Genomic DNA, 18,858 nt, shown 5'->3' on the forward strand with positions numbered 1-18,858 from the left:
TTTTTTCCTCTGAAAGCTCTCAGTTGCACCTTTCTAATGATGTTATCCATGCATTCGTAGCTCTTGCAGAATGTTTTCTGTCGTGCCTGGGACTTTGCTGACTTTCAGGGGTCTTTAAAGATTAAATCCACACCAGTAACTCTGATACTGGACGTCTTTTTATCCTTTTATAATCCATTTTTCAATCGTTGCTTCAGTAAGATAGCTACACTAGTTAGCCCCGCTGCCATATTGTCTGTTTATATCCCAGAATGCATTGCAACTGGGCTGTGACAACCAATGGTAGGCTGTTCCATCTTCACGTCATGCTTTGCTGCACAGCGCATGTGCACAGACTTAGAAAATGAAGAAGAGAGTCTGAATGACTGTAGCACCAGGTTTCAGATAAGAAGCACCAGAAACCTGGTGCTTCTTATCTCTTATTTTTACACACAGTGTGAACTCTCACTCTTTCTGCTGTTTAAAAAAGGTCGTTTCTGCAATGTGCTATGACACATCCGGGCTGACACCTACCCTGTGGCAGCACTAGTAGGCATTAAAATTACAGTATAGAAATGGTCAGTCTTGTCCCTGACAGTCTTGTTTGCTTCTGTCGGTCACAAAGATTGATCAGTGTTTATAAAAGTGTATTTAAAGACTCCTCATAGGAGCTTTAAAGGAAATCCATTGTTAGTTCCAGGTCAAAGACAGGGCCTTAAATGACAGGAAGTACATAACATGCATTTTTAAGCTGAAAAGTTTCCAGAACACTGAATCATTGATGACATTTAGCGAATAGGATGATCTTGGCCTTAATTACCATACACTCTTGAAACAGATGAAACAACAGCTCCCTGTTGAAGGAAGCATTAAATTGATTATGTCTGAGACTTGATCTCGGTACAGCTTTGACTGATTCCTCCTCTGTGTGAGAGCATCTCTCCTCTGATGGGAAACAATGTGAACTTCATCGACTCCCACATGTGCGCAGGGATGACATCAGAAAGAAGCCGTCTCTGTCAGAAGCAATAAAGGCACGTCCACATGCGCCGTAGCTCCTCATCCTTCACACTTTGTGTGTACACCCAGCCCACGACATAAATTAGCTATAGTGACTGCTCTCTTTTCATCGGCCGTCCAAGACGAGGACGTTCTGAGGAAAAAAACATGCATGAGCCAGGTTTGCAAAAATTCAGAGATGTTACAAGATTAATTTCTGACACAAGCCTTTTCCCTTTTGGTAACATGCGTGTGTTAATTTTTCACAAAAGGATTCACAAATACACCAGTCCTTTTGTACAGCTTTCTTAAAGATGGAGATCTATGGTGTTAGGAACAAAAGACACTCCTTCAATGACAAGTGCCAAGTGCATCAGCCAGTCCCTCTTTTCAAGTAATTCCAACCCTGGCTATTCAGGGTTTGCCCTGTGGCGAGAGTGAGCTCTTCGTTCTCCAGAAATAGCCATAGCTCATCTTTCACAAGGACTCAGGTCGTCTTATCACGGGTGAGGGGAGAGGTTCATTTGAATTTCTGTCTCTTCAATATGCCTGGCAATCATGATGCTTGGTTAATATTGAAGTTTGGGGAGCGCGTGGTGTTGCTCTCCCCTCCGGGCTCGGCGGCAGCCACAAAGAAGTTGTACCTTGCCATCAAATATCAAATCACAAGACTTCATGTGCCAGTTATTGCAGTCAGTCGCACCTCGGCTACGTCTAAAACGAATCACGTTAAGGCAAATTTGCCATCTAAAGATGTTTCACTAGCTAAAGACAAAGACTCATTTTTGCTGGCTTTGTATTTATTTTTCCTCCAAAGCTGCTCATAAAATAAAATTTCCTTTTGTTCCTGGTTCACAGTGGAACAGTAAAATTGGCTTACCACATCTAATTAACACCCAAACACCTTGACAACTTTCGCATGACACTCACTCAGCTAAAATCTTTTTAAACAACTAAGAAAAATCCACACTTCAACTGAAAAGAGAGGCGTTTTTCTTGATAAATTTAAGATAAAAGACGTGGCAGTCATTTTCTCCCGTGACATATTTGTTCTTTAACAACAAATCAATGGCGCTGAAAGCTTGGCACCTGAATACAGAACAATGGGGAGATGAAGCGAAGATTGTCTTCATTAGGCACATTAATATTCATAGAAAGTAGAAAATCTGACACCACGGAGGACTTGGTAACCTTTTCTCATATTAGATTTTTTTTTTCAACTTCTTAACACAATTAAAGTCCAGCAATGACTTAATTAATGCGGCTTTCTGTCAGGCGCTTTAAAGAACTGTCAATTTGGCCCGGGTCTGCCTGTCAGCGGGGAAGAAAGACAGTCATCCCACTCTTGCAGGAGACAGTCGGAATCACAGTGCCGGATAAAGTCACATTCGCAGACACCTTGCCAAATTGATTCTTTTAAGGGTTTTCTTGCAGATTACCATTTCTTCCCTCCTGTCTCTTATTCAGCACGAGTGTCAAATCGCAGAGAAAATCTAAATTCAGTTTTAGGTTCTGGCTATTACCATCCCCTCCTATTGTGCTCGTTGTTGCTGATACCCTGTTAAATTATGATTTGAATGAAACATTTCTAGTGGAAGACAGAGTCTCTCAGAGCTCTGAATCAATTACCCACATACATGGCAGAGATACTATGGTATAAGAGCAGGCTGCTCTCAGCAGGGAAGAATGTAACATCAACATTACTTCAGATATTTGTTTGCTGCTGCAGATTTTAGTCTTGTGCATCTTCTAATACGGCTGCCTGACAAATTTTATCACTGATACATCATAATTATTGGATAATTGTTATATGGGTTTCATAATAAACCAGCCAAGCAGCAATCACAATGGCTGACAAATTGAAGCCATGCAAAGGTGCAAAAAACTGCAGTTCCACTACGTGCCACTTCAGGCTGCCTTCAAAGGTGAGGTATTTTCATGTGAGCTCTGTATTAAAATGCCCACATTCACAGTAGAATTAAATATGCTTTAAAGCTCCTGCTAAATATTACTTTCTTTACACTTACTCACCTCATATTCCATGTTGGAAGGCACAATATGAAAAGTCCCGCCAATACCAGAAAGCTGTTCGCAAACACATTTTCCTTAATGTCCGTTGGGGATCAGGAGGTCCAAATCAATCTCTACGCTGCAATAATCATTAGAAAATTTCTACAAAAAATAAGAACGATCACTACACTTTAAAAAAAAGTGATTTTTACCACAGGTTAACAGATTTACCTGGCGTTCAGGCAGTCAACTAAAAAAAAATTACTCAGTCCTGCAGACCTCCTAGCGTCATCTATCCAGATTAAGTCAATTAAGAGCCTTGAAGAGTCTTGTACCAAGCTAAAAGCCTAGCTGAGCCCATTTAACATATAAAAAAAACTTATTTTTTTTTATAAAAGAAACTGTCAATTAAAATGGTGAAGGAATAAACCTGTGGGGTAAAATGCGAGTGAAAATCGCTGTTCACAAACGAGCCTGTGCTATGAAACAGCTCGCTAGTGTTAGCAGCTAGCTCCTGTTTGAGTGCCAGTTTCCTTTCCCCCATCCTGTCATTACTTAATCCCTATTAAGAAGCAAAACTGTTGCCAAATGAAGAGCTTTTTAATTTTAACTTTCTGCCTGCTGAATATTTCACCACTATCAGGACACAATAGTAGCAAATAAATAAAGAAGATTATTGTTTTCACAATTTCAATGCTTGGCACTGCTGAACACATGGCCTTTATTGTAGCGTTTCTCTATGTACAAACCACCTCTTACCCCTAAGGAGTATTCTCCACTGCTGCAGGATGTCATCTCCAAAGAACCTATAAGTGTGTAAAGTGTGAGCCCATACCCACAAACATGTAGAGGTGCTGCTTTCACTAATGGGATTCAAAAACATGTCATCAGGACATTTCTGATCAACAACAGCGGCTCAAAGACGGTGGCAGCATGCATCACTCCCCATCCAGAGTTCCCTCTCTTACTGAACATTGATGTTTTACAGACTTTATTGAACTTTCTGAGGATAAACTGGAACCGAACCAGAGGACTTGAATGTAAATCATCCAAGTAAGTCAATGGCTGTCGCTTTATCCTCCTAATGGCTGGTAATTAGTAGGGGTGTAACGATTCATCGATCTGGATCGATATATCGATTGTTTGAGCAATGATTCAGTCAAATCAATTGAAAGCATTAACATTGATATTAATCACCATTTTTACCTTACGTTTTTATTTTGAAGTCCCCCCACGTGCTTGGTTATGACAGTTTCCGCCCATCAACTAGTCACAACACCGCTAGGTGTGGATAGCAGGTAATGGCTAGCAGCCAAGAGAGTATCAATTTTGTGTTTTTTTCCTTCATGTGAAAAGTAACAGATTGTGGTAAATGGGTTCATAATATTGTCTGATATCGATCGCAGGCCTCTAAATTGAATCAAATCAAAATCGAATCGTGGCAGACTTTGTGATATCGGTAAATATCGAATTGTTGTTCTGAGAATGGATATTGTATCGTATCATGATGAAACTGGTGATCTACACCCCTAGTGATTAGACAAGCTACTTATACAGTACCTCACTCTACTTACAAAATACTTTTACCGTATAAAACAATATGTGAGCCATTGAAGTGGAAAACAGAGCTGAAATAAAAAGTTTTAGTTAAATTGGTTTTTGTCTCAGATTAAGCCTACAGACCCATCAGCTCATCAGAAATGCTGAGGCAGAAGAGCATGTAGCCAGTAGCGAAAGCTTGCATTGCAAAATAGTGCCAAACATAAAGGCTTTCTAGGGGACTATTGCAGAATTTTCAGTATGGCTTACAATTGAGGAAATGCAATTTTTTGGCCTATTTGTACCTGAAAATCGCTATATTACACAGAAAAACTATAACCGTCAACATAGCTGCATAGCCTAGGTCCCCAAGCGTGTCCTGTCTAACAGAGAGATGCACACTAAAATCGTTGGAGGATAATAGCACCGCTATCGCTGGGTACTTTATTTAACCCAAATTCAAAAATACCAGAAAAAATCCCTTTAAGTAAAATAAATATGCTACTAGAAAGGGTACACATTTCCTTTGGCCTAAGCTAGTGGTTCTCAAATGGTGCAAATGGTGCAAGGAGGAGCTGGGGTGGAGGGGGGCTGCAGAGGGTGCCACAAAGCATAGCCAGGTTAGAGCAGTTTAAATACGGCAGCATGAGTGCAATTAGCCAATAGCATGCTTAAAAGCAAATCAGCTGGTTGTCAGCTGATGAGGGCTTGCTGGAGACCAGCTGATCTCATAACATAGCAGTTCTTAACTTCATGGCCAACCTGTGCTAAGGCTATATGCTCAATTTACTGTAGCATGTTTGTTGGTGGGCCTTGAAATTTTGGCTTGATCTTAGGTGTGCCTTGGGAAAAAAAGTTGGAAACCACTGGCCAAAGCTATTTGCAGATGTTTCCTCTGAAGTCGAACTGTAGAGTTTTGACAGTTTTCTGCTGTGGCTGTCCCAACACTAGATTTTTTTAAAGCTTCAAACACTAGAAGTTAAAAATCTAACTATGTAAATACCTCTTTTTATACAACAGAAACAAAATGGAAATTGCAGAAAACCAGTACTAGATAAAATGTATTTTGTTAAATAAAGAGTTGCAGACAAACTCATGCATACTGCATAACTGCACTAATCCAATTGCAACATTTAGTACATTGTGGATGTTTTTTGTTCAATTAAGAGGATGTTTGCTCATTATTGGTTATAAAAATATGACTGAAATTCTGTCCTTTTTTTAAGAGCTTGGACACTTTTCAATACTATTGATCATCAAATGATCAGAAATGGCATCAAAAGACTTGGCAACCCTGCTCTGTGTGTCTCCTCAGCTCTGTAATCTCATCCAGAAAGGGTCACTTCTGGTTCAAAAACACCACCATGATGGTGGCCACAATGCCAAACAAGCAGTTCCAAAACAGCCATCACTAGACAGGCGGATGACCTTCTGTTGGCTTAGTGTGCTTCTTCTAAACAGTCCATAAAATCAGTCAAATGTGGAGAACACTGCGGCTGTGGGGAACAAACTGAGTGCATTTCCTTTCAGAACCAGAACTGTCTTGAAGAGGAAGCCACAGGCTGTCCAAACAAGATGACAGAGCAAATGGCTCCTGCTAATGACTCATTCTCCTCTTGCCTGGGTTTGGATCAAAAATAGCTCCTTCTCCTCTCTCCCTCTGAAAAGAGAGCGACCAAAATTGAGGTAATGGGCCTTTCTTTAGAGGCTGACACAGCTGCAGGGTTTTGTTATCACTTTGACTGAGATCAGTCGCACTTTATAATAAGTGAGCTCAGATTTTCAAGCAGTTCAAGTATAAGAAAAATAAAAGATAAATGTAAAATACTGTTGCTTTTCTGTGCAGACTCCTCCTACTTCTTAGTCAACATATTCGAGTGGTGTGACTATATAGTGAAAGAGAAATGTAGTCATCTCCTGATTTTAACATTCATTTTCTCATCTATTCCCTTGGTGTGACCGGAGGGGGGGATTCATACTCTGCCATTCTCTGTATTAATGAACCAATACCTGTGATCATTCTGCAGGAGGTGTAACTGGCTTGGCAGGTGTGCTGCCACTGGGAAACAGATTAAAATAGTCAGGGTTCCTTTCAAGGCTTGTACAGAAAACAATGGAGGCTTCACAAGGTAATCATGCCATTATATGAGACGGAGGGACTAATTGGAATTATACTAGAACAGGCAGGGAGCTCATTAAAACCTTGAGCACTACCTCATGATAAACAGTCACTTTAAGGGCTGGCACTAATATGATGAGGCAAAGTCTTTATTTCTCTCTTTCCAATGAACACATCTGATGTTTAAGCTCCTTATACTCTCTCAGCAGGTATCGTGAGGAATGTAAGACGCCTTAATTGCCGGTGGAAATTAGTACGATGGTTGTATGGAGGGCTTTTGTCGGCATGCAGAAACACTAGCTGAGATGATACTGTACTGTCGGCTTCATTCCTAATTCATGTAATATGATCATAATGTTCCTTTGTGTGCACGCAGAGATGATTACTCATAGTAATAGTTCACTATTATTGACAGACACAACACACAATTATATGACCTTATTAATTTAAATACCGTAAGGCACACTTATAATACCCATTTTATGATTTAAAACAAGGCTCTGTCCAACATACCAGTTTGACCATGAAATGCTGAAAGATGCTGTTATGATACACCAGACACCATCACATTCTGCAAAACACCTGATATTACTGAAATATCACATATTCTCCCTTCATGGTCCATAACATGCTAGGATTCTCAGTGATGCAGACCAGCCTGGTAGGGGGTTTGCACCACTTTTTAACTGCTTTTCTCCCTCATTAGTACATCCTTAACAAATAAGGATGTGCAAAGTAGAGGAGAATGAAAACTACGCACTGACAAATTGTCAAGTGGGGGGATGAAGAACATCTGATGAAAATAAAATTTACTTTCTGTCAACAACAGTTGTGGCATCATAAAGTACTTGTACTTGGTATCTGTGAGTACCCAAATGAAAAAAAGAAAAAATAAAAGAATCAGACAGGGTGGGACAGCCATCCCGACCACATAAGTAAGGAGTCATTCTGTGCAAAACGCTTGACTCACAATCTGAAATTGCAAAACAATTCAAAAAATAAATAGTCACATAAGAATAAGTCACACATTCAGTTATGTCTGAAGCATTTCAATAACAACTGGTAGAGTGCTGAAGTTTTTTTTTTTTTTTTACAAGACAGCTTAGGACTGTGACCTACACAAACGGAGCAAACTGTGAGCCTGAGTTGTTGGGATGGGGTGGACTGTTAAGTAGATTCCATTTCAATTCAGCAAGCTGAATTTGTACTCCAATGTTGTATTTTTGCGGGCGTATCCATCTGCTTTGCAAGGTTATGAAAAAGTGTATTTTGCATAGTATGTGACCTTTAAGGTGAAGTTTTGTTTCCAAGTTCTTATTTCTGCTTTTGTCACTTTCTTACATTATTTTACATTTTTATACATTCAATTTTTAATGAGGGATGCTCAATAATATCAGCTTGATGTTGGTATCAGAAGATTTCTGCCAGTATTTACAGAAATATTGCCAGCATATATCGATAGATTGTATGAAAGTGCTATTAGCTTCACCTTATAAAAGTTAGTTTTTTCCCTTTTAATCATCTTAATTCTAAACATGTTCTTAGTAATAAGGTGTTTGGTCTTTACGAGAGCTAGTTTAGTTTCTTCACTTAAAGGGAATTTGTGTTTTAATCCTAATATAGGCTTTTTGTCAGGATTGTCTCAGGAAACCATCTGCTAACCCAGGGGTGTCAAACTAAAGGTCCAGGGGCCGAATCCAGCCCATGGCACAGTTAAACCCAGCCGCAAGATCATATTATATTTTCACTATAACTGGTCCACGGTAATGAGCCCTGCAGATTTCCACAAGTATAAAAATGTAATTTTAACTTTAATGCTTTAAAATATCTTTGTTGAGTCATAAAAAATTTGAAAAAGTAAAGAATAAAAGTAACTCGACAAAAAGTTAGGAAAAGAAATTAATTTGTTTTCATTTCATATTTTTAATTTGCATCTCACAGTTACGACTTAAATTTATGATTACGACTTTTTATCTCATATTTTGACCTTTTGGGCTCACAATTGTAAATTATAAGTCATATTTTGATCCTTTCGGGTCATTAATTCAAAATTTACCTCATTTTTTGCCCTTTCAACACCTAACTTTGACCATATTTTGTCATTTTGGATTCACAGTTTAAAATTTTAACCTATATTTTGACATTTTGAACTCATGTTTTCGAATTTTATCTCATATTTTGACCTTCAAAATATGATTGCAGCTTTCTGGTTCATTTATATGCCTTTTAAAAACATTACTTTGACTTTTTTCTAAGATTTTTAGCCTTTAAACTTTTCATTCAGACTTTTTTAATCTTAGAATCATTTATCATTAATGCTAAGTTTTTTCCCATAATTTATTTACTTTTGGAAATGAGTTTGACAGTTTCTGGTTAATTGTTGACCCTGTTTGTCCCTCAGGTTAGACCTAAATTCAGAATCAGACCCCTGCTGTGATTGAGTTTGACACCACTCTGCAAACCTGTCATTTATTTAGAAAAATTAATTTCAATTCCAAAGTATAAGCACCATAGAAAAGGGTCACTTTTTTATTTAGTTCTATACTTAGCTCACAATCTGTTAGCAGTGTTCTACAGTCTTGTTTGTAGCTCAGACTGACAAAGCTTGGTTCAACTTTTATTGTTAATAACACTTTTTGGGACACAGATGATGTAACAGTTAGGTTGCACATCATGAATGCCAGTGAGCAATGTTCAGGTCTGATCTGTGGCTCCTTTCCCTCATGTCATTCCTCGTTCTCTAATCCTTGTTTCCAACTCTATCCACTCCTCCTTTGTAATTAAGGCATTGTAGGTTCAAAAAAATATGTTAGGTATCTATAGACCAAAAAAAAAAGGCCTTTATGTTTTCATGTTTCATCAAATGTTGTTTTTATTGTTGTATGTCTGCATCTGGAGTTCTTTATAATGGAAAAAGAAATAAATATTGGTGCTGGTATCAGATAGAATGAGTTTGGTATATAATATAACGGTCTTTTGCTGCCTTTAACCCTCTTAATGTTATAAATGCTCTATTTTTTAACTCTGTAACACACTGAATAGTTACGGGTATGAATAGTGCTCAACAAATGCACTTGCCTTGCCTTTCCATATTTCATATTTTGTCATCTGCTTTTCAACATGCATTCCATTATTACAAATTGAACTGTGTGTTAATATATTAATTGTCAGACTTTGCTCATTACAACCCCATAAAGCTCACCAATACAATAACACAGCAAAGCCTGTTATGGGCTCTGACAAGCCGTGATTAAAATCAGACTCATTTTACTTGATGAGAAATTGGCTTTACCCAAAATAACTTTATATCCCCCTGCTTTCCAAGCACACTTCATTAGCTCCATCTCGCCCATGCAGGCAGGCTTCTTTGTGCCATTTTGACTGTATTCAAATCTCTCTAATGCCATCTCATGTTTAAAGACTGGCCATAAATCCCATATCAGTTCTTAATGACCACTGCCGGCCAGCCGGTAATATGTCATTGTTCGCAGGCGATCACCCAGCGGGGAATAGACCATGCCAGTCTTTGTAATTGCACACCCAGAAAGATTTATATTGCCATTATGCACACCCATAAGAAATAATTCAAACATATCATTGAAAAAAACAGCCAGCACATTGCTGATCCCCAAATCTCCTTTGAGCATCTAGCTGGTGTAATATTCTACAGCCTCTGCTAACATGGCTTTAATGTCTCCTAGTAAAGATGTCTTCAACACTCATACCCCATATGTCTATTTATTAGTGCTACCGTTTCCTTCTGCAGGGTACTTTGGAAAGAGTATGCACAGGAAAAAGCAAGGCATCACACCACACTACAGTGGATAAGTGGCTGGAATATTCCTTATGCATCAATCAGCTGCTGCAGTATGCATCCTAAACAAACTCCTCCATGTTTTTCCCCCCTAAATGACCGCAATCCTTGGATAGCTCTGAGATGTGGTGATTGAAGACGCAGTTAGCTGAACTCCCCAAGTGTGCCGCCGGAGCTTTGTTGTGCAGCCTGTCCCGGTTCCTCCTGAGAGGGGAGGCAGGTGTAGGCTGACGCAGGTTTGATCACCTTGGTGAATGCGGACCTAAGTGGCTTCTCGGGCGTCCGCGGGGAGGACAACAGCAGCCAACTGCAGAAGGACGAGTGTTTGACTGGGACTAATGAATTGCCTGGTTGAACAGAATTACATCATGCTTGTTTTGTTTAAGAGGATTTGACAGGGACTCAAATATGCTGGTTGACGTTCTAATTTAGGCTTGATGCTGCGTGAGGGAACATAAATCCAAGTGTGGATTGACAAATTCTCACATGATATGCCGGAGATTTATTCCTGAAAATCTCACTGCTTTAAACTTAAATGTGCAGGTCCAGGACAACAGTAGCTTTGACTAGGGATGGGAAATCTATCCAGTTTTTCAGATTAATTGACGTATTTTCAAACATGATAATGGGTGAGGCAATATTGTCTATATTAATATAGTTTATGCTGATTTGATATAAGAAAAAAGATGTCAGGCCTGATGTTTGCACCAAGAATCATACAGTATTGTTGCTTTTTGACAACAAGATAATCAATTGGAAATGATTTGTCTAAAAGAAAAATTATTATTCTATTTAAGAAGCATTAGTAAAAAAATCAACGTCTATTTGATATTATGGCAACAAAGATAGAAGTCCTAAGCACCCAATATAGGGCGATTTATTGTTACTGATTATCAAAGAATGTATGAAAGCTCCTTTACACTGCCTTAATTGCACAAATATGTTGGCAAGATTTGTGCAATTTAAGTCAAGTCCACATACAAGCAGGTGTCCAGTACTCTACCTAAGTTTTAGGCATGCTTGGGCCAAAAATGTAGGCTTCAGTAAGGCGTAGATGTGGTGAGGAAGCTGCCTGAGGGTGTCATCTGGTAGGAAAGAGGATTGGCATAACCCCAGTCATGCTCTGGATGTCCTTGCATATTACCGGGGGCATAGAGAAAAAATCTGTTGAGAAAAAAGAAAGTCCACGTCTTTAGAAGGAGCAAGGGGTGGATGTGGTGAGTAAACACGGCCTAAGCTGATAACCAGATGGGGTAGTGGGGTTGCCACGAGCCCCTTGTCTTGCTATGGATGTCCAAAGGGCCTGAAAGCCGCCAGTGGTCTTATTGTGGTAACACCAGCCTGGACAAACGAGATGCCATCGAGCTTGACCTTAGCTGAAGAGCAACACACGTGTGTCGACATGTGTTGAGCTTGACTCTGGCTGCCCTCCTCCACATCAGGTTGTGATGAACCCTTGGTTCTACATGCCTAAAACTTATGCATATGACTGTATATCGGCCTTTTGTACAAACTTATATGGAATTTTTCTGAACTATGTTACGGGTACTGGATAAAAGGAATTGGAAAATATCAGTACACCTAATACCAGCAACAATCCAATAATGTGTCATCTCTAGGCATCCCTAATAGTAAAAAAAAGAGAGAGGTGGAGTCAAGCAGAGCTGAGAGCGGAGCGAGGAAATAGACAGCTCTTGTAGTTGTTTAGGGATTCATTCGAAATGTTCAGGGCTCATGGTGGCCACCTGAGTGCGTGGTATATATGCAACCACCCATACCTGATGATACAGCTGTACATTTTGCCAATATTTAAGAACAATATAGGATTTTGTCAACTAATATGTATGGCCAATATTCTGGCAGTAAATATCAGCATAAATTATGTATATCTGTTGATACCGATATTCAACTTTTTATGCTAATATCAGCCAATACTGGTATCATAATGATAATATACAAATGTAAACAGCAGCGCAAGTTTAGCATCTGCCATTGACACATCAATCAGAGTGATAATGCTGCATACAAGAGAGAAACGTGTGCAAATGTGGTGTAGTAAGCCAGAAACTACACATAAATGTTGTAAACAGAATGTCCCAAAATCTTCATAAAGGAGCATATTTTACCGAAAGTATGTTTCAGAGAACTGAAAAGTGCATGAAAGGCTGAAACACCCAGAAAAACCTTTCTTTTGAGAAAGCAACTATCTCACACAAGTAGGTTGTGGCAATAGGAAGTAGTGTGGCTGTCTCGTATACTCTGTTGCCTTGCTATCAACACTGCAAAAACACAAAAGTGTTTAATTTTAGTCAGAAAGGTTTCACTGCACTTAGCACAAGCCATTTTCAACTTAAAGGTCCAGATGAATATCTGTTTTCCAGTAAAATAAGGAAAAAAAGAAGGCCTGAAATGCTCGTCATGAGTTCAATAAATGCAGCAAGAAGAATATACACATGATGAGTTTCTTGACCTAAGACATTGCATCTCATTAAGGACTTCACATGCCATTCCAAGAAACTTTACATCTAAATGTTGTTTGCAACATTGGCAGTCAGTTTTACTCATTCAAAAGCAATTAAAGTCTAATTTTTGGCTTTTAGTATCTCAGAATAGCATTTTTATCTGGATCTGTCAGATGAATATGGCTTATATTAAGTTTCAATTAGATATCTTGGCCGGGATTTAGACTAATGTACTAATGTACCACTTTGTCAAGAAATATACATGATTTGCAGTTATAAATTTATCTTTTTATTAGCAGTTATTAATTTTCACTTGCTGCTGTTATTCATATTTGGCAATGTGACCGTTCTGGGATCCCCCTGCCTATGCGGAAAGCATCAAGCAGGAACCGCACACAATCCTGCCTTTTCTGTGCATGCAAAGAAAGTTGACCAGGGAGAGAAGCAGCAATAAGCCGCGAGAAGAGGAAGCATCGATTAAGTCAGATATATCATAAAGGAGGAGCTGGGGTGGAGGAAGGTTGCAAAAAGCAGCTTGCAGAGGGAGCAGCAAAGCATAGCCAGGCAAGAGTAGTTTTAATATGGCAGCATGAGTGCAATTACCTTATAGCATGCTAAGAGCAAATCAGCTGGGCATCAGCTGATGAGGGCTTGCGTTAGATCAGTTGATCTTGATCATATGGCAGTGCTCAACTCCTTAGCCTGCCTGAACTAACACTATACGCTTGGCTTGCCAAGATCTGAAGGTTTACAGGGGTTCTTTTTACCAGAATGGTACTGAAGTTCCTCCTTCTGGTATAGTGACGATGGGTTTTTTTTGCAGATTTGTACCAGCTAAAAAACATCAAGATGTGATTTTAGGTCCATACCACCCAGCTTTCATAAACAGGATGTTTATTCTTGAATATCGTACTTCTTTAAATTCTAAACATGCAGGTCCAGGTCAATGGAAGCCTCTACTCGTTCTCCCTGTCCCTGTTTAGAGGGCTGGACGCATGGAGGGGAAGCTGAAATGTCCTGCTGAAGTCAGCCATCAAAAGCAGACCAGTCATGCAGACTCCTGTTTCAGAGTCTACTGAGACCGCTCCCAGGGACTCTTTGTTCCTTTTCAAGCAGACTGCTGCTGTCTCCGCGCTTGGGGGGCTCACTCACCAGTGACAGCCACAGTCAGATCATACCCCCACAATCAAATACAGTTTTATTAGATCTGTCTTGCAGAGCGGCACTCCACTGCAAAAACATGTTTTGTTCTCTTTAACCTATTCCACCGGGGACACAAACCAACAGTGACACTGTCATTTGTGAGCAATGCAGTATGACTCCCTTGTGGTACAAATGTCAGATTATACCGTGCAGTACTAGTTATCCCCCCTAAATATAGCCTCTCTGGTATCATAGCCTGTCGCAAGAAATTCATGGCTCCACACACATGGCCTTTAGTGGAACCCCAGACACTGTCACAAACCTTAAGAAGTCGCCAGGACGAGACTAATTGTAAATTCATATCCGTCTGCGAGCTCTCCTTGTAATTCTGCAAAGAGAGGCACCTGCCCCCAGCTTGATCCTGACTCGTAATATGTGATGTGCACTTTTCAGTCCCTGCAGATATCAAATTGATTTGCACGCAGAATTGCCATCTCTTATTAAGCTGGCATTTAAGTAGAGTATTAGAATTAAACAGGCATGCGTATTTAAAGGTACGATCAGCCGTTTGGATACAGGTCACTCACACTGTTTTACCACTCCTAGAGATTTAATTAACCAGGCTTAAAGCCTCAGAAAACTTTATTTTCTCAAGCTGCTGCTTAGTCTGAGTGACAGGATCCTGCATGAAATTTCCTGCTGGAGCTACACTTCAACAATCTGGTTGTTTAACATAAAAGGTTTTTTCCTTGTGCTCTTTGTTGGCTTGTCTGGATGACTGATACTTCAGCGCCCAAATCAAATGTAATTATAATCTGATGAATGTTGGTGGGAAATTTAATCACTGTAAACTGCACAGTCCTAATGAAGCAGATTAGCTGAAATTTGGGTGTAAATGAATTAAGTAGTGCTCATTTTAGCACCTGATTTAGTCTTATTTTTTGCCTCAGTTTCATACCATTTTACTCAGTTTTTTTAGTTTTATTTTGGTCATAATAGATAGTTTCTTACTGAGTGGATGGCTAGGCACATGGCTGTTTTTCATTTGGGTTTAGATGGCAATTTTGGAGACTTGAATTTGACAGCTCAGCATTTTGGAGTGAGTATGACCAAATAATAGAGCTGAAGAGAAGCAAGTTAGCAAGCAGGAAGGTATCAATTAAGGCTTGTTTAAGCCTTGTTAGCACAATAATTAAATGCAACTAGGTTATTAACTTTAATGCTAATTGTAGCTGACTAAAACATGTCCTATATAAAATGTATTTACCAAAAGATGTCAAGTGGACTCCTAAGATTGTCCTTCAGTCACCTAAATACTTGACAAGGTACTACTTAAGGTTGCCTTTAAACTTTCAATTTAAAACCAAGCTCTTAAGATTTTTTTTCTTGAATTGATAGACTCATTTCATTTCTCAATCCCACTGAATGCTACCTTCACATCAGAAGGAGGCAGTTACGGTAGTCTCCCTTGGAGGTCTTCCAGGCACGCCCAACTAGGAAAAGATCTTGGAGAGAACCAAGATCTAGGTCAAACCTGAATAAAATAATTTTCAATAACAGTCAAGATGCAAATGCAAATTCCTTTGCACTGGAAGGAGCCAGTTGATGCGGTTTGGTTGTGCCCAGAAGACCTCCAAGTGAAGTCTTCCTGGCACAACCAACAGGCAGACCTTGGAAAAGACCCAGTACCTGCCTGGTCTGGGAATATCTTGCTGGAAAATGTCCAGGAGGAGAGAGATGTTTAGGTTGACTTGGTTAGTCTGCTGCTTCTGCGACCCAGACCTGGATAAGCAAGACAAAAATCTATCCATCCCTCCATCCATCCATCCATCGTCTTTCACTGGGTCTGGTCGGGGAACATCTCAGGACCCCCAAGAAGGAGTTGGAAAGTGTCACTGGGGAGAGGGATGTCTGGGTTGACTTGCTCAGTCTGCTGCCAACATGACCCATCCCCGGATAAGCAGAAGAAGATGGATATCATGCCAACACTTGGAAACTGAAAGTGAGTTTTCTTGTTTCATTGACTTATCTATGATAAAAGCCCATCTGATATCACCATCAGCAGAGGACTGACCACTGTATAGGCAGAGTCTGTGAGTCTCCAGTGATTAAGAGATATCAGGCAATATGGGAACCTGCTGCCATCTTAGATACATCAGTATAATGGTAGGGACAGATGCTCAGTAGGCCAGGCTGAGCTTTAGCGAGTGCATTCCTGCTATCAGCAGCACTTCATCCCATGCATGGTGGCAAATGCATATACAAAACATTTTACATTAACAGAAAAGATCAATGCAAATAGCTACAACACATTTGCAAACAGCTACAACACAAATTACTAATTCAACTAATTGCAGCAGCTGTTTGCATTTGTGCTCTTGATATTTGCAAGCACTTTTTTGCTAATGCAAACATTTTGATAATGCATGCAAAACGCAAATCAAATGCATGTCATGCATCTCATGTTGTACGGAAATTCCATGTGACCCTTCCTTGTCTCTTCTCAGTAATAATCAAAAGTATTTATAGTTCTATTGGCTTACTGCAAAACAGTTCATTTATCCTTCCATCCATGTTCCACATTATTGTTTCATTTTTGTTTAGTAGTGTAAATGTAATGCTTTTGTCATAATACTTGCTTTTACAGGTTATCATTTTATCTAGTTGTTCTGTTGTTTTTGTCGGAGGAAAAAAAGGTCATCAACAAATATTTTTAATCACGAGACTATCTCTAAATCAACAGTGACCTGAGGGTTATTCTGTGTAACTCTAATTGATGCTTGTTAAGGCGTGAAGATTCAGTTTCACAGAGAGACAGTTCACATTTGAAGCACAGGGCTTTAAATACCAAAAACTACTCTGAGATTAAAACCTTACAGTACATTACAGCTCCGTCTTCTGAGGAAATTAAAAAAGATGCGATTCATGATCTGAGGAGGAGCTGAATCAAAAGCAGTCATCATCGCTGTAAAGTGATCGTCATGTCTTCTTGAAGAGCTGCTTGTTTTTCTCTTTCGGCTCTCACAAGGCTTAGTATAATTTACGGTGCTGTTATCATGGGAGAGAATTACACACAAACAGCAGGTGAGGTCACAACAACAAGGTGAGCAAAAACACCACAAAGCAGGGGCTGATAATCTTTGAGATCAACTAGTATAATGAGCTTGAGCCTGATGTATGTTCAAAATACAACGTCATGGTCCGATGTAAGAAACTGTGGGTCATACACAGGTAGAAAAGTTAATGAAGAGAGTATTTTACAGTGTTAGTACAGGGATGGGAGAAGAGTTTTGAAATTCAAATGGTAAACAATGGGAAAGCAATCTGAACCAATAATGTCAAAGTGGGCTTTTACTTTCAAAAAGACAAACAGGAAATGTAGAGGAGGACAGTAGATTGAGTTAGAAATGGGGGAGAGTGGGGAGAGACATGCAATAAAGGGCCACGGGCTGGATTCTTACCCGAGCCGGCCGCATACATGGGTAGCACCTTAGACCGCTAGTCTATCCAGAAAATGTAACTTTACAGCGTTAATGTGGGCACACATATCTGCTAAAACAAAGTAAATATTGATCTCTTTCTGTCATTTTTCCACGGACCCTAAAATATTTTCCCCTTTCCTGATTTCCTATTTAACCCATTATTGCCACTTTTAGACCATTTTTCCTTCTTTAAACACTTTTCACTCCTTCGGATGCCCCCATTAACCATTTTCACCAATTTTAAACCATTTTTGACCGTTTTCAACATTAACCGCCTATTTTTGCCACGTATGGCCAATTGCTTGAATTTTGTCTTTTTAAACCTCTTTTTGCCACTTTCAACCAATTTTTGCAACACTTTAACCACTTTTCACCACTTATTTCCAGCCATTTTTGTGCAACATTTTTGCAACTTGTGTCCCGTTTTTTCCACTTTTTAACTGCTTTTCACCATTTTTGCCTTTTTAAGTCAATTGTTGCTACTATTAACCCATTTTGTACATTTTTAGCCACTTTTCACCTCTTCTACCACCCTCTATTCTGTGGTAACCTAACACGTGTGCACATAACGAGTTAGCTATGAAATCAGTACTTTCCAAATGGTTTAGTTTAGTGTGCCCATGTACATTGCTAACATTACAAATAAAATGTAATTCTGTTATAAGAAAATGGGTGTATTACATTTTTAAAATCCTGTATTGTACTATAGCACAGGTGTCAAACTCAGGCCCAGGGGCCAAATCCGGCCCATGGAACAGTTAAATCCAGACCGTAAGATGATCTCATATTTCTGTTATAACTGGCCCATCAATATGCAGATTTCCTGAAGTATAAAAATGTGCACTTATCCTTGATGATTTAAGATATCCTTGTTAGGTCACAAAAAACAAAAAAGTAAGGAGTAAAAATATTTAGATGAGAAGTCAGGAATGTGGGAAAAGAAATTAATTTGTGATTTAATTTCACATTTTCAATTTAGCATCTCACAATTAACTAAAGATTTTGACTTTTAATTTCACACTTTCAGCATTTTAACTCATAATTTTGACTTCTCATATAATATTTTGAGCTTTAAGATTTATAATACCAATTTTTAAGTTATTTTGTATTTTATGTAATATTTTCAACTCCAAACTTTGACTTCATAATCCCATAGTTTGACCTTTTAGACTAACAATTTAAAATTTTGAATCATTTTTTGACTTTTAATTTCATGATCACAAATTTTATTTCATATTTTGACCTTTTAAACTCATGATTTTGACTTCTTTCTAATATATTTGCCATTAAAAAAGAACTAAATTTTCAATT

The 18,858-nt window shown here is 39.0% G+C and overlaps 1 protein-coding gene across 8 annotated transcripts in view; it reads right to left on the reverse strand.

Annotated features, from left to right (window-relative positions):
- Positions 1-18,858, reverse strand: part of LOC121517482 (teashirt homolog 2) — a 235,374-nt gene that overhangs the window by 130,064 nt on the left and 86,452 nt on the right. Inside the window, exon 9 of one of the 8 annotated variants that reach the window (XR_005992555.1) lies at positions 648-1,132. The exons of the other annotated variants lie outside the window; for them this stretch is intronic. The gene's annotated coding sequence lies outside the window, so the exon portion shown is untranslated. Of the gene's footprint in view, positions 1-647; positions 1,133-18,858 lie in introns of those variants that run through there. 8 annotated transcript variants of the gene reach the window in all.

This window comes from Cheilinus undulatus, linkage group 11 (genome assembly GCF_018320785.1).
Source record: "Cheilinus undulatus linkage group 11, ASM1832078v1, whole genome shotgun sequence".
NCBI lineage: Eukaryota > Metazoa > Chordata > Actinopteri > Labriformes > Labridae > Cheilinus > Cheilinus undulatus.